Raw genomic sequence first — 17,672 nt, forward strand, 5'->3', positions numbered from 1 at the left:
GAAAGAGCGAGAGGGACAGAGAGAAAGACTGAGAGAAGGACAATAAAGAAAGAGAGAGGGGCGACAGAGGGATGACAGAGAAAGGGACAGGAAAAGAGAGCGAGAGATACGACACAGAAATATAGCACAATTAGACCCAACCAAATCATGAGAAAACCAAAAGATAATTACTTGACACAAAAAAATAGAGCAAACTGGAATGGTATGTGGCCCTAAACAGAGAGTACACAGTGGCAGAATACCTGACCACTGTGACTGACCCAAAATTAAGGACATCTTTGACTATGTACAGACTCAGTGAGCATAGCCTTGCTATTGAGAGGCCGCCGTAGGCAGACCTGGCTCTCAAGAGAAGACAGGCTATGTGCACACTGCCCACAAATGAGGTGGAAACTGAGCTGCACTTCCTAACCTCCTGCCCAATGTATGACCATATTAGAGTCAATACAGTGCATTCAGGAAAATATTCAGACCCTTAGACTTTTTCCACATTTTGTTACGTTACAGCCTTATTCTAAAATGGATGAGATAATTTCCCCCCCTCATCAATCTACACACAATACCCCATAATGACAAAGCAAAAACAAGTACATTAAAAAAATTCACTGAAATCTCACATTTACATAAGTATTAAGAACTCAGACTTAGACTCAGTACTTTGTTGAAGCACCTTTGGCAGCACCAAAGTGCTGGGCATTTTTTATTTATTTATTTATTTTTACCTTTATTTAACTCGGCAAGTCAGTTAAGAACAAATTCTTGCAACCTTTCGGATACTAGTCCAACACTCTAACCACTAGGCTACTGATGTTCACTGATGTGGTCATCCTGTCTGGGTTGGCGCCCCCCCTTGGGTTGTGCCATGGCGGAGATCTTTGCGGGCTATACTCAGCTTTGTCTCAGGATAGTAAGTTGGTGGTTGAAGATATCCCTCTAGTGGTGTGGGGGCTGTGCTTTGGCAAAGTGGGTGGGGTTATATCCTTCCTGTTTGGCCCTGTCCGGGGGTGTCTTCGGATGGGGCCACAGTGTCTCCTAACCCCTCCTGTCTCAGCCTCCAGTATTTATGCTGCAGTAGTTTATGTGTCGGGGGCTGGGGTCAGTTTGTTATATCTGGAGTACTTCTCCTGTCCAATTTGGTGTCCTGTGTGAATCTAAGTGTGCGTTCTCTAATTCTCTCCTTCTCTCTCTCGGAGGACCTGAGCCCTAGGACCATGCCCCAGGACTACCTGACATGATGACTCCTTGCTGTCCCCAGTCCAGTTTCCTGTTTTGCCTTATTATTATTCGACCATGCTGGTCATTTATAAACATTTGAACATCTTGGCCATGTTCTGTTATAATTTCAACATATGCTCTCTCTAATTCTCTTTCTTTCTTTCTCTTTAGGACCATGCCCAGGACTACCTGACATGATGACTCCTTGCTGTCCCCAGTCCACCTGGCCGTGCTGCTGCTCCAGTTTCAACTGTTTTGCCATGCATGCTGTTCATTTATGAACATTTGAACATCTTGGCCATGTTCTGTTACAATCTCTACCCGGCACAGCCAGAAGAGGACTGGCCACCCCACATAGCCTGGTTCCTCTCTAGGTTGCTTCCTAGGTTTTGGCCTTTCTAGGGAGTTTTTCCTAACCACAGTGCTTCTACACCTGCATTGCTTGCTGTTTGGGGTTTGAGGCTGGGTTTCTGTACAGCACTTTGACATATCAGCTGATGTACGAAGGGCTATATAAATAAATTTAATTTGATTCCCTGCCGCCCAAGCCTGTATTTGCCGATTTTCTCCCATTCTTCTCTGCAGAGCCTCTCAAGCTCTGTCAGGTTGGATGGGGAGCGTCACTGCACAGCTATTTTCACGTCTCTCCAGAGATGTTCGATCGTGTTCAATTCCGGGCTCTGGCTGGGCCACTCAAGGACATTCAGAGACTTGTCCACAAATCCACACCTGTGTTGTGTTGGCTGTGTGCTTAGGGTTGTTGTCCCGTTGGAAGTTGAACCTTCAACCCAGTTTTAGGTCCTGAGTGTTCTGGAGCAGGTTTTCATCAAATCAAATTGTATTTGTCACATGCGCCGAATACATCAGGTAGACCTTACAGTGAAATGCCTACTAACAAGCCCTTAACCAACAACGTAGTATTAAGAAAAAATACCCCCGAAAAATCTATAAAAGTAACAAATAATTAAAGAGCAGCAGTAAAATAACAATAGCGAGATACCGGTACAGAGTCAATGTGCGGGGGTACCGGTTAGTCGAGGAAATATGTACATGTGGGTAGAATTATTAAAGTGACTATGCATTAGATAATAAACCGATAGTAGCAGCAGCGTAAAATGGGTGGGTGGGTGGGGGGGGGGTATAGAGGTCCTGGATGGCAGGAAGCTTGGCCCCAGTGATGTACTGGGCCGTACACACTACCCTCTGTAGTGCCTTGTGGTTGGAGGCCGAGCAGTTGCCATAGCAGGCAGTGATGCAACCCGTCAGGATGCTCTCGAAGGTGCAGCTGTAGAACCTTTTGAGGATCTGAGGACCCATGCCAAATCTTTTCAGTCTCCTGAGGGGGAATAGATTTTTCACTTAAGGACCTCTGTACTTTGCTCCGTTCATCCTTCCTTCGATACCGACTAGCCTCCCAGTCTGAAATACACTGTCAACTGTGGGACCTCATATAGACAGGTGTGTACCTTTCCAAATCATGTCCAATCAATTGAATTTACCACAGGTGGACTCCAATCAAGTTGTAGAAAACTCTCAAGTATGATCAATGGAAACAGGATGTACCTGAGCTCAATTCGAGTCTCATAACAAAGGGTCTGAATAATTATTTAAAGAAGGTATTTCTGATCAAATATTTCGAAAAATCTGTTTTCGCTTTGTCACTATGGAGTTTTATGTGTAAATTGATGAGGACAAACATTGATTAAAACCATTTTAGAATGCAATGTATTTCCCTCAGATTACACAGACCCACAAATCCAATTTTGATAAACGTCCATATCAATTAGGTGAAATACCACAGTGTGTCATCAAAGCAGCAAGATGTGTGACCTGTTGCCACAAGAAAAGGGCAACCAGTTAAGACCAACCACCGTTCTAAATACAACCCATATTTATGTTGATGTATTTTCCCTTTGGTACTTTAATTAACACATCGTTATACACAACACAGCAATAATATGACATATGAAATGTCTATATTCCTTTGAAAATGTTGTGAGTTTAATGTTTACTGTTCACTTTTGTTTCCTGTCCATTTCACCTGCTTTGGCAATGTAAACATACATTTCCTATGCCAATGAAGCCCTTTGAATTGGATTGATAGACAGCAAGGGGGACAACAGACAGAGCGAGAGAGACGAAACAGAGAGAGAGGGTGTTTTATATCAGCGTTTAAGAGCCCATTAGGCAGTGGGAGATGGCAGGCTTACACATTCTTGGCCGCAGCACTGACAGCACGCAGCACTTTACAAGAACAGCGCTCAACTTCCTCTCTTTCCATCCATTTTTACACACATCTCTCTCTGCATCCTCAACTTCCTCTCTTTCCATCCATTTCTATACACATCCTCAACTTCCTCTCTTTCCATCCATTTCTATACACATCTCTCTCTGCATCCTCAACTTCCTCTCTTTCCATCCATTTCTATACACAATCTTCCTCTCTTTCCATCCATTTCTATACACATCTCTCTCTGCATCCTCAACTTCCTCTCTTTCCATCCATTTCTATACACATCTCTCTCTGCATCCTCAACTTCCTCTCTTTCCATCCATTTCTATACACATCTCTCTCTGCATCCTCAACTTCCTCTCTTTCCATCCATTTCTATACACATCTTTCTCTGCATCCTCAACTTCCTCTCTTTCCATCCATTTCTACACACATCTCTCTCTGCACCCTCAACTTCCTCTCTTTCCATCTATTTCTATACACATCTCTCTCTGCATCCTCAACTTCCTCTCTTTCCATCCATTTCTACACACATCTCTCTCCTTCTCGCTCTTTTGGATTCTTTTTCCTGACCCACTCATCCATATGCTCTTCCTCTCGGCTCTACCTTCTTTCTGTATCGATCTCAATTCGTTTGTTTCCATCCTCATTCGCTGTCCACGCCAGCCATCCTTCAACTTTCCCCCCTCTCTCTTCATCTTCCTCTCTTTCCATCCTACTTCCTTTTACTCCCACTCAGTAAGAAGAGAGGGTGTAGAGGGTCTGCTTCCCTCCCTTCATATTTATCTAGTCCTCTCTCCCTCCACACTCGTCCCATCCATCTCCACCTCTATGTCACTGTCTTTCCATTCATCCTGCTTCCCTTATTTCCTCTTTCCCTCTCTTATAACCCTTTCTATTTTTGCCACACAATCTCTGTTTGTTTTCAAATACGCTCCATCTCTCCCTCACAGTTCGTCTTCACCTCCATCTCCCCATATCAGCCCTTCTCTAATCTAATGTAATCCTGCAGTATAGGGCTGTCCCCAACTAAAAAAAATATTGATCGACGTGAGTCGTCTGTTGTTTCGACCAATCGATTGTTATTTTTCCATATATATAGACAAACCCTATATTTGAATAAAATCAACTCTATGTAGGCTACTTCGCCTGATGCTTTAAGCACTGAATTAAACATTAAGACACACAAATTACTAAAGAGGGAGCCAGAGCTCAATATAACCAGAAGAATAAAACCTGTTCCCAACCAGACTCTCCTCCTCCTTCACAGATTCTGCCGTTATGCTCCTGAAGTTGCTGGAAACAGGCTACACCAGCGGGTGGAAACCTTTTCCATTTGGAGTGCCAAGTTATCCTACCATTTCTTTCTAATGGCCTGTGTGCCAGTTATGATGTTCATGTGCACATGTTCACAGAACAGTTTCCTTTATTTTATAAAGTCTTCGTATCTCAAAATCAATGTCATGTGGTTGATCAAAATTCTATCTAAATGAAAATGATACAAATCATAAAGTAACTTTAATTGCCAATATGTAAAAAAAATAGCCTACATAAAGCCAACAAATAAAAGCATTGTAGGCCGCAGGATAAAAATAAATATCCTATAAATCACATTGGCTAAGCATGGCCTGTCTGTAAGGAACTTGACACATTGTATCAACTATTCATGTGTCCAGCCTGAAGCTCAAGCTAGCAAACTTGCAGCATTGTATAAAATATTCTGGGCCCTCAGTTTCCCATGCCAGTGAGCTCTGGACAGACAGACACAGCTGTAAGCTATTTCGTGCAAGGGAGAAGAGGTAATCAGGTAGGCCTTTTTTATGACACCGGATCAGAGCATGACATTTTTTCCTCTTTCATGCTGAGTGGTTATCGAAAGGGAGAGAGCTGGAAAGACTTTTCAAATAGGCCACGTTGAGGAACTAATGTCATTCTCAATGGATGTGAAAATAGACTTTTACTTGCTTTTTAAGGCAAAGAAAAAAAAACTTTGAGAAGCTCCACAGTGATGGTGAGTTAAGACAATCAGAAACAGAATCAGATCCCCAAATGGGCACATTTCTCAAATCAAATCAAATTTATTGGTCACATACACATGGGTAGCAGATGCTAATGCGAGTGTAGCGAAATGCTTGTACATCTAGTTCCGACCGTGCAGTAATATCTAACCAGAAATGTAACAATTTCACAACTACCTTATACACACAAGTGTAAAGGAATGCATAAGAACATGTACATATAAATATATGAATGAGCGTTGGCCGTGCGGCATAGGCAAGATGCAGTAGATGGTATAGAGCAGTATATACATATGAGATGAGTAATGTAGGATATGTAAACATTATATAAAGTGGCATTGTTTAAAGTGACTAGTGATACCTTCATTACATCCATTTTTTAATTATTAAAGTGGCTAGAGATTTGAGTCAGTATGTTGGCAGCAGCCAATCAATGTTAGTGATGGCTGTTAAACAGTCTGGTGGCCTTGAGATAGAAGCTGATTTTCAGTCTCTCGGTCCCAGCATTGATGCACCTGTACTGACCTCGCCTTCTGGGTGATAGCGGTGTGAACAGGCAGTGGCTCGGGTGGTTGTTGTCCTTGATTATCTTTTTGGCCTTGCTGCGACATCGGGTGGTGTAGGTGTCCTGGAGGGCAGGTAGTTTGCCCCCGGTGATGCGCTGTGCAGTCCTCACTAACCTCTGGAGAGCCTTACGGTAGTGGACAGAGCAATTGCCGTACCAGGCGGTGATACAGCAAGACAGGATGCTCTCAATTGTGCATTTATAAAAGTTTGTAAGTGTTTTAGGTGACAAGCCGAATTTCTTAAGCCTCCTGAGGTTGAAGGGGCGCTGCTGCGCCTTCTTCACGACGCTGTCTGTGTGGGTGGATAATTTCAGGTTGTCCGTGATGTGTACGCCGAGGAACTTAAAACTTTCCACCTTCTCCACTACTGTCCCGTCGATGTGGATGGAGGGGTGCTCCCTCTGCTGTTTCCTCTGCTGTTTCCAGGGCGGGGGTCAAGACCCAGGATCTCGAGCTTAATGACGTGTTTGGAGGGTACTATGGTGTTAAATGCTAAGCTGTAATCGATGAACAGCATTCTCACATAGGTATTCCTCTTGTCCAGATGGGTTAGGGCAGTGTGATTGCAATGTCTGTGGACCTATTGGGGCGGTAAGCAAATTGGAGTGGGTCAAGGGTGTCAGGTAGGGTAGAGGTGATATGATCCTTGACTAGTCTCTCAAAGCACTTCATGATGACGGAAGTGAGTGCTATGGGGCGATAGTTGTTTAGCTCAGTTACCTTAGCTTTCTCGGGAACAGGAACAATGGTGGCCCTCTTGAAGCATGTGGGAACAGCAGACTGGGATAGGGATTGATTGAATATGTCCATAAACACACCAGCCAGCTGTTCGCGGCAAGGGATGCCGTCTGGGCCGGCAGCCTTGCGAGGGTTAACACGTTTAAATGTTTTATTCATGTTGGCTACGGTGAAGGAGAGCCCGCAGGTTTTGGTAGCGGGCCGTGTCAGTGGCACTGTATTGTCCTCAAAGCGAGCAAATAAGTTGTTTAGTTTGTCTGGGAGCAAAACATTGGTGTCCACAACGGGGCTGGTTTTCTTTTTGCAATCTGTGACTGACTGTAGACCCTGCCACATACGTCTCGTGTCTGAGCCGTTGAATTGTGACTCGACTCTGTCTCTATACTGACACTTAGCTTGTTTGATTGCCTTGCTGAGGGAATAGCTACACTGTCTGTATTCGGTCATGTTTCTGGTCGCCTTGCCATGATTAAAAGCAGTGGTTCGCGCTTTCAGTTTTGCGCAAATGCTGCCATCAATCCACTGTTTCTGGTTCGGGAAGGTTTTAAGTCACCATGGGTACAACATCACCGATGCACTTGCACACCGAATCAGCGTATACATCAATGTTGTTGTCTGAGGCTATCCAGATCATATCCCAGTCCACGTGATCAAAGCTATCTTTAAGCATAGAATCAGATTGGTCGGACCAGCGTTGAATAAACCTGAGCACGGGTGTTTCCTGTTTTAGTTTCTCTCTATATTGGCTGGGAGCAACAAAATGGAGTCGTGGTCAGATTTGCCGAAAGGAGAGCGAGGGAGGGCTTTGTACGCATTGAGGAAGTTAGAGTAGCAATGATCCAGAATTTTGCCAGCCCTGGTCGCACATTCGATATGCTGATACAATTTAGGGAACCTTGTTTTCAGATTAGCCTTGTTAAAATCCCCAGCTATAATAAATGCAGCCTCAGGATGTGGTTTCCAGTTTACGGGGGGGGGGGGAATATACACAGCTGTGATTATAATCGAAGAGAATTCTGTTGGTAGATAATGCGGTCGGCATTTGATTGTAAGGAATTCTAGGTCAGGTGAACAAAAGGACTTGGGTTCCTGTATGTTGTTATGATCACACCACGACTCGTTAATCATAAGGCATTAACCCCCACCCTTCTTACCAGAGAGATGTTTGTTTCTGAAGGTGTGATGCGTGCAGAAACCGGTGGCTGTACCGACAAACCTTGCTCGAATTTCATCTACCTTGTTGTCAAGAGACTGGACATTGGCGAGTAGTATAGTCAGGAGCGGTGAGCGATTTTCGCGTCTACGGACCCTGACCAGAAGACCTCTCCATCTGCCCCCCCCCCCTGTTTTGGTTCGCCTACTGGGATCCGATCCATTGTCCTGGGTGGTGGTCCAAACAGAGGATCCGCTTCGGGAAAGTCATATTCCTGGTCGTAATGTTGGTAAGTTGATGTTGCTTTTATATCCAATAGTTCTTCCCGGCTGAATATAATAAGACTTAATATTTCCTGGGGTAACAGTGTAAGAAATAATATATAAGAAAACTAAATACTGTATAGTTTCCTGAGAACGCGAAGCGAGGTAACCATCTCTGTCGGCACCATCACGAAAAAGAGGCCTACATTTGCGCGCAGGCCAAGTAGCCTAGGCCTAGTTTGCGTAATCAGGTGTGTGTCCTTACTCAAGATTGATAGGAGCGCTCTAAACAAAAGATAATGAATAAATTGATAACTTGGAATGAAACATGGAATGAAATGTACCAAAACCTTTACCTCACAAGTGTTGCTCTGGTTGTGCGCTCTGCAAACAATGTGTCCACTCCTACAATGACAACGGTAAGACTGTAATAATATATTGAACGCATTAACAGAAATGACCTTAACCAGACATTAATTATGGTCATGTACGGTAAATGTACTACTGGTGATACTGGTGTGCAATCCCGCGGCCTCCACAATGGATTACTCCATTAAGACAGGCGTGAATCAGACAGGTGTCTCCTGTGTGTCATAAAAACCTCTTCTATATTTGCCGCTGCTCGACTAAAAACATTCCGGTTGACCAACAGCCTATCGACCAAACAATGGACAAGTCAAGTAAATGGGGTCAGACAGACAGACTGACAGGATGTAATACAGCCACCATCCAGGCAGATTGACAGGATGTAATACAGCCACCATCCAGACAGACTGACAGGATGTAATACAGCCACCATCCAGACAGACTGACTGGATGTATACAGCCACCATCCAGACCAGCCACCATCCAGACTGACTGGAGGATCCAGACAGACTGACAGGAACCACTGACAGCCACCATCCAGACAGACTGACAGGATGTAATACAGCCACCATCCAGACAGACTGACAGGATGTAATACAGCCACCATCCAGACAGACTGACTGGATGTAATACAGCCACCATCCAGACAGAATGTAATACAGCCACCATCCAGACAGACTGACTGGATGTAATACAGCCACCATCCAGACAGACTGACTGGATGTAATACAGCCACCATCCAGACAGACTGACTGGATGTAATACGGAGCGGCAGGGTAGCCTAGTAGTTAGAGCGTGGTGGTTAGAGCGTTGGACTGGAGTACTTCTCCTGTCCAATTTTGTGTCCTGTGTGAATCTAAGTGTGCGTTCTCTAATTCTCTCCTTCTCTCTCTCTTTCTCTCTCTCGGAGGACCTGAGCCCTAGGACCATGCCCCAGGACTACCTGACATGATGACTCCTTGCTGTCCCCAGTCCACCTGGCCGTGCTGCTGCTCCAGTTTCAACTGTTCTGCCTTATTATTACTCGACCATGCTGGTCATTTATGAACATTTGAACATCTTGGCCATGTTCTGTTATAATCTCTACCCGGCACAGCCAGAAGAGGACTGGCCACCCCACATAGCCTGGTTCCTCTCTAGGTTTCTTCCTAGGTTTTGGCCTTTCTAGGAAGTTTTTCCTAACCACCGTGCTTCTACACCTGCATTGCTTGCTGTGTGGGGTTTTAGGCTGGGTTTCTGTACAGCACTTTGAGATATCAGCTGATGTACGAAGGGCTATATAAATAAATTTGATTTGATTTGATTTGACTAGTAATCGGAAGGCTGCAAGTTCAAACCCCCGAGCTGACAAGGTACAAATCTGTCGTTCTGCCCCAGAACAGGCAGTTAACCCACTGTTCCTAGGCCGTCATTGAAAATAAGAATTTGTTCTTAACTGACTTGCCTGGTTAAATAAAGGTTAAAAAAATAAATAACAAATACAGCCACGATGTAATACAGCCACCATCCAGACAGACTGACAGGATGTAATACAGCCACCATCTAGACAGACTGACAGGATGTAATACAGCCACCATCCAGACAGACTGACAGGAACCTCTGACTGGATGTAATACAGCCACCATCCAGACAGACTGACAGGATGTAATACAGCCACCATCCAGACAGACTGACAGGATGTAATACAGCCACCATCCGCTGGGATTTTGTGCTGTATTGCCACCATCTCTCTACAACTCACACATTTATAGTCGAGGCATCATTGGCAGCATTCCCACTTACACCAGTTTGTTTGCCTACGTCGACCCTCTCGCTGAGGTGTTTCAGGCGGCATGTCTGTGTTGTTACAGCTACGAGAACGAACTCTTCGATCGGGGGCAACGATTGGCTCAAACATGAACGGCTTCAGTAGGTTTATTGCCTCACTAACTAACATTATTTCATTCTCTGTAATAAACACATTCTCAGACTCGGAGCTAATCTGTAAATTTAGCCATTTTGGGGAGTTCCAAAACGTTCTCTCCTGCCAGTGATGCAACAACGCCAATATGCCGATTTACAATTACAGTTAGCTGGCGTTCTACATCCTAATGCTTCCATTCCCCTTTAACCCTGTGTTGACGGGGGTTAGCAGACCGCTAATATGTTTCATCGGTCTACTTCAGAGTTAAAATGTGTTTACTCTGTTAGCTCAGTGTTAGCATTTAGCTAGATGTGTTCAGATTAGGTTCTCTCGGGTTCACTGTATTAGCTGTTTTGCTCTCTGTTGTCCAGATTAGCCGTAAATTCTGTATTAGAGGTCAGCAGTGTATCTCTGAGGACCAGCTGCTGCTCACGTTTAGCTTCACTTCCTATTAAAGGTGAAATTAATCAGGAGTCCACACACAATTAATATGAATTATTCTACAACCCCCCGAGACATGGTTTGGCGTGCGCAAACAAACACACGCGCACACACACACACACTTAGGGGTAAAGAGGGCAAAAGAAGTAATGTGTGTCTCTGTGTGTGTATGTGTAGCAGAGGGGGGCCTCGTTCAGGTCATCTGTAAATCAGAGAAGGGTGACCTCGGTGGTCGGACGAGACACAGAAAGAGAAGATACGGTGACATGGTGTGTGTATGTGTGTGTAGTGGGGGGCTATTTCTAGTGTCTCATTTTCCCCCGCCACCACCCAGAAATGCGATCGGCATCCAGGAAACGAGAGCTGGCAGCCTGCAATCATCTGCCTGCCACACACACACACACACATACACACACTGAACCTTGCAATACCGAGCAACATGCGCCATGGCAACAGAACATCCGCAATTAGAGGAAAAGAGCCATTCTCTTCAGCATCAGCATCAGCATGAGAGAGGGGGGGCATGTGAATAAATGTGAAATGAATGTGAAATACACGTGATAATATGGGACTACACATGTGACAACATTTGAGCACGTGAAAACACAGGTGACAAATGTCATTTGGAATATTTTTAGTGTTTGACGGCTATGCCAACGCAAATAGAGCCCCTCATTTGACACTGTCTGTTAATTCCATTTTAACAGTCATGGTCCCCTGGAGGTTTTCGTCTAGTTGGAGTGAAAATATGGTAAATCTATCACTAGTTACTGTATTTGTACAGCTAAATTCAGGTGTTAATATGAAGGGACAGTATGCTGATTACTTGGGACTCAACCTCACTCGGGATTTTAACTCATAACCTCCTGTTTTGTTTTTTACATGTATTTTTAAAATGTATTTTTTTTTTTAAATAATTAAATAATTAATAATTAAAATAATTAAAATGTAATTTTTTTTAAAAAATTAAAATTTTCTCATTGAGATAACAACTCTTTTCCAAGAGATACCTGGACAATAGCAGCAGGGGGAACAACGTTTCAGACAAAACAACTTACATACACTAACACAACATTAAACAAAACTATGAACACACAACAACAATTACATATTACTTAAAAAAAAACAAAAAAATATTGACAGAAAAACAGCTGTCCTAAAGACAATTACACCCTTCTATGATATATACATTAATCAAGTGTTTAAACTCCACTAACGAAACTAGATCATCAAATTTTAAAATATTCAGGAGAGAATTCCACAACCACGGAGCTGAGTAACTGAAACTATTTCTACCATGACCTGTTCTCATTCCTGATACTGTTATAAGCAAATTAGAATGGGACCGTAATTGATATTTATTTACCGACCTGATTAAAAAAGAACAGGAAAAAAATGGCATTTTACCCAATATGGCCTGATAAATCAGTGTATACCAGTGTTTAAGCCTACGCAAGGTCAATGACAACCAGCTAACAGCGCTGTAGAGATCACAATGATGTGTTAGACGTTTTTGATGTGTAATGAAGCTAAGGGCTGCAAGATACACTGAATCAAGTGCTCTCAGGGTAGTGGTTGAGGCCTGCATATACAGTTGAAGTCGGACGTTTACATACACCATAGCCAAATACATTTAAACTCAGTTTTTCACAATTCCTGACATTTAATCCTAGTAAAAATGCCCCATCTTAGGACAGTTAGGATCACCACTTTATTTTAAGAATGTGAAATGTCAGAATAATAGTAGAGAGAATTATTTATTTCAGCTTTTATTTCTTTCATCACATTCCCAGTGGGTCAGACGTTTACATACACTCAATTAGTATTTGGTAGCATTGCCTTTCAATTGTTTAACTTGGGTCAAACGTTTCGGGTAGCCTTCCACAAGCCTCTCACAATAAGAATGTTGGTCCCATTCCTCCTGACAGAGCTGGTGTGACTGAGGCACGTTTGTAGGCCTCCTTGCTCGCACACGCCTTTTCAGCTCTGCCCACATATTTTCAAAAGGACTGAGGTCAGAGCTTTGTGATGGCCACTCCAATACCTTGACTTTGTTGTCCTTAAGCCATTTTGCCACAACTTTGAAAGTATGCTTGAGGTCATTGTCAATTTGGAAGACCCATTTGTGACCAAGCTTTAACTTCCTGGCGGATGTCTTGAGATGTGGCATCAATATATCCACATACTTTTCCATCCCTCATGATGCCATCAATTTTGTGAAGTGCACCAGTCCCTCCTGCAGCAAAGCACCCCCACAGCATGATGCTGCCACCCCCGTGCTTCACGGTTGGGATGATGTTCTTCGGCTTGCAAGCCTCCCCCTTTTTCCTCCAAACATAACGATGGTCATTATGGCCAAACAGTTCTATTTTTGTTTCATCAGAACAGAGGACATGTCTCCAAAAAGTACGATCTTTGTCCCCATGTGCAGTTGCAAACCGTAGTTTGGCTTTTTTATGGTGGTTTTGGAGCAGTGGCTTCTTCCTTGCCGAGTGTCAATATAGGACTTCTTTTACTGTGGATATAGATAACTTTGTACCTGTTTCCTTCACTATATTCACAAGGTCCTTTGCTGTTGTTCTAGGATTGATTTGCACTTTTCACACCAAAGTACGCTCATCTCTAGGAGACAGAACGCATCTCCTTCCTGAGCAGTATGATGGCTGCGTGGTCCCATGGTGTTTATACTTGCGTACTATTGTTGTACAGATGAACGTGGTACCTTCAGGTGTTCGGAAATTGCTCCCAAGAATGAACCAGACTTGTGGAGGTCTACAATTATTTTTCTGAGGTCTTGGTTAATTTATTTTGAATTTCCCATGATGTCAAGCAAAGAGTCACTGAGTTTGAAGGTAGGCCTTGAAATACATACACAGGTACACCTCCAATTGACTCAAATGATGTCAATTAGCCTATCAGAAGCTTCTAAAGCCATGACATCAGTTTCTGGAATTTTCCAAGCTGTTTAAAGGCACAGTCAACTTAGTTTATGTAAACTTCTGACCCACTGGACCTGTGGTACAGTTAATTATAAGTTAAATAATCTGCCTATAAACAATTGTTGGAAAAACTGTGAAAAATTGTGTCATGCACAAAGTAGATGTCCTAAATGACTTGCCAAAACTATAGTTTGTTAACAAGACATTTGTGGAGTGGTTGAAAAACGAGTTTTAATGACTCCAACATAAGTGTATGTTAACTTCGACTTCAACAGTATATAACATCACTAAAATCTAAAACCGCCAGTAATGTACATCATACCAACTCCTTCCTGTCCTCCAAAGGAAAACAAGCCTCATGCCGGTAATAAAAACCCATTCTCAGCTTAAGATTCCTTATCAAGTTCTCTACATGCACAGTGAAGCTCAGCTTATCATCAGCCCACACACCCAAATATTTGTACACTTTAACTTGCTCTATAGTATGTCAAGCCAATGTAACATGATTTGAAAATACCATGCATTTTGTTTAACCCATAAAAATGAACATCCGCTGTTGCAGTAAGATCCCCAATGTTGTTGATATACAAAATGAACAGTGGGCCCAAAATAGAACCTTGCGGAACACCTGAGCACACTTCTATGGACTCTATGGACAACCATCCGCCATTACACATTGTGTACAATTTTATAGATAATTTATAAACCAATCTAGAGCATGACCAGTAATTCCACATCATTTTAACCTTTGCACAAACACAGCATGGTCCACGGTGTCAAATGCCTTCGACACATCAATAAAGACAGGCACACAATGTAACTTCTTATCAAGAGCACAGTGGATGTCATTTAAAACCTTCAATGTTGCTGAAACAGTGCTGTGGCCAGACCTAAAACCTGATTGCATTCCATTTAAGATGTTGTTTTCTTGGAGGTAGGCCTTTAGCTACCTACTAACTAAGGTCTCCAGTACCTTTGACAGTACAGACAATTTTGATATGGGTCTATAGTTGTCAAGCAGCGAAGGATCTCCACATTTCAGTACAAAAGCAGATTTCCATAACTTGGTGATTTCCTTAACATCAAGCTAGCAGTGCTTAAGGACACTTGACGTCAACATTATTCCTTTGAGTGTCTAAATTTGCAACCGCTTGGTTGGGACTGCATCGATGTTTCTGCAGTGGCACCAGGTTCATACTAATTGCTTGGAACACTCAAAAAGTAAGGGTATGGGTAGGGAACACTACAATGCTGTTACCTGGGGTACAAAAAGGTCAAAGGTACACTTCACAGGTACACATATGAACTCACATGGTACAGTTTGATACCTTGTAGGTATAATGGGACATTTTTCTACCCAATATTTTGAATATAAAGTTCGATCATCACTGCGCTTTGATAGCTGGGGGCAATGTGCTGGTGTGATCATTAACATATTTGGGGACGTGGTCAAATATATGTATAATTGTTGTAGCAGTTGAAGTGTTTGATGGTTATGCCAGTGTACATAGTGTCAAAGGAGGAGCTCTGTCTGTTCTGCAAATGTTGTAAGAGAACGTCTCAGTAATGAACTGTGAAGTGTTAATTGTGAATTTACCAGTTATTGAATGGCAACTTGTTGCCAGAAGGTGCGGTGAATTTGTAATTTCTTAACTGGAAGCTACGTGTCAGTAAGTTAATGCCAGCAACCTACAGGACACTTACGGCCACAAGCAATCTTTCCAGTAACCTACAGTTCCTTCACTGACTCTTCTGTCGACAACATGCACACCACTTGCTGATTGGCGGCCTACTGTAACTGTGGCAGCCTATCATGAAGATTGCAGATATGGCTTATTCAAGGCATGGCTTTCAGCTAGCTCTTTTTGGTCTCCCATAAGAGTGAATATCATCCCAGTTAATGTTCTCTGTTCATAAACATTAAGCTTGGAAACTGACAGTTCTGCAGCCTTTTGCTAAAGACTGACATAAGTGCATATGATACCTATATATATATATATAGTTAGTTACCATGTATTTGTAAACCTCACTTTCCTACCGGACAATCAGGTATATGAGTGTGATGGATTAGCTAGAGTAATTTACACTGAATTTTACAACCCACATGTAAGTATTTGACAGTAAACTGTTGGAAATTAAACTTCCTGTGAACAAGCTGCCTTTAAGCTACTGGAAAATGCACAGTAACAGTGCAGCTTTTGATTGTCACAAGATTGTCACAAGATTGCAGAACTGACAGTGTCAAAAGAGATGCTCAGCCATCAACATAACAATAAAACCACTTAAACTGGTCCAACATGTTCACTGACGGTTGGCACAAATACAACATATTTTAGACCTTTCCCCCAAATATGCTAATGATCCCCGCCAGCACATTGACCCCACCTACATTTCAAAGTGCAGTAATGATTGAACCTAATGCCGAGTTCATAACCAAGTGGGAATTTACCACATACGACTGGAAAAAATCCACTTGAACGGCCCTCAAATTGGTAATTACCAGTGGGAAACACGTCTATCATCCCTGAGCTCTGACTTTCCCCACATGCTGTCCTCTTGACATCACCTACTGAGGAAATGACCTCGATAACGTCCTTTTTGTCAGTTAAATGTAACAAAACATTTGTGATGGAAATGTTTATCATGTGAAGAGACAGCCTTGAAAATGTTAATCTTGTCTTAGTGTCATAAATAATCCTTGGTTCCTGCCTGTGCTTGGAAAAGATATGGGGGGGGGGTGACATGACTCCCTCCTTAGGAACATCTGTCAGAACATCCAGAACATGTTCTATAAGTTAAGATAGGAGACGGTGCCAGACACACGCCAGAACCAACCCTATGAACTATGCCTATGTAACTGTGTCAGTAACCTGTATATAAGGATCTAACGGGACTGCACCGGGTGGAGCTCCTGATCAGCATGTGTACTTGGTGCATTGAGTTGGTTGGAACCTCTCCAGCTATTTATAAAAAGCAATCTATTAAGGATGTAATCATTAGTCGAACAGATGGCGAAAAAGATGGCGGACTGAAGATGGTGGTGCAAAATGCCTCGTGAAAAACATTAGAAATTAATGTCCCTAAAACGGCCCAAATAGGACATTGACACTGAACACTAAATACAAAAATAACAAAAGGGAATAACTGAAACAGTCCTGAAAGGTGAACGACACTAAACAGAAATCAACTACCCACAAAACCCATGTGGGAAATAGCTACCTAAGTATGGTTCTCAATGAGAGACTACGATAGACAGCTGCCTCTGATTGAGAACCACACCCGGCCAAACAACAAAGAAATACAAAACATAGAAACTGCCCACCCTAGTCACACCCTGGCCTAACCAAAATAGAGATTAAAAGCCTCTCTATGGCCAGGGCGTGACATCTGCTCACTCGTGGGCAACAACATCCAAACTGTATAATAACTTAAAACAATTTGTAAGGCTAGATAATTTTATAGACAAACACTACCAACGCTGTCAAAACAAAAACTTGACGGAGAGTAAACATGGAAAGAATGGAGAATCAAACTCTACAAGAAAACTAAGACTCTTCGACTGACACGGATGACCTATTTTCACCACCCTGCACGGTAAGAGTGGAAACCGAACTGCTAAAATCTATAAAAGATAAATTAGGCGTGCTTGAGTTAGTCAGTAAAGATATACAAGAGATGAAGACGAGCCTTGAGATGAGTGACGAGAAAGCCGCAAAACACTGGAAAAATAAACAAAAAAACTGAAGGGTACAGTCAATGTTAACAAAGCTGATGTTAATGAACTTAGAAGAGAGAACAAGTTTTTCAGAGAACCCCTGCTTGATATACAGACTAGAT

General features: G+C 42.8%; 1 protein-coding gene across 4 annotated transcripts in view; it reads right to left on the reverse strand.

Moving 5' to 3' along the window:
- si:dkey-100n23.5 overlaps positions 1-17,672 on the reverse strand; it is a 100,726-nt gene that overhangs the window by 4,988 nt on the left and 78,066 nt on the right. The gene's annotated exons all lie outside the window — the stretch shown is intronic.

The sequence above is a fragment of the Oncorhynchus masou genome, chromosome 10 (assembly GCF_036934945.1).
Source record: "Oncorhynchus masou masou isolate Uvic2021 chromosome 10, UVic_Omas_1.1, whole genome shotgun sequence".
Lineage (NCBI taxonomy): Eukaryota > Metazoa > Chordata > Actinopteri > Salmoniformes > Salmonidae > Oncorhynchus > Oncorhynchus masou.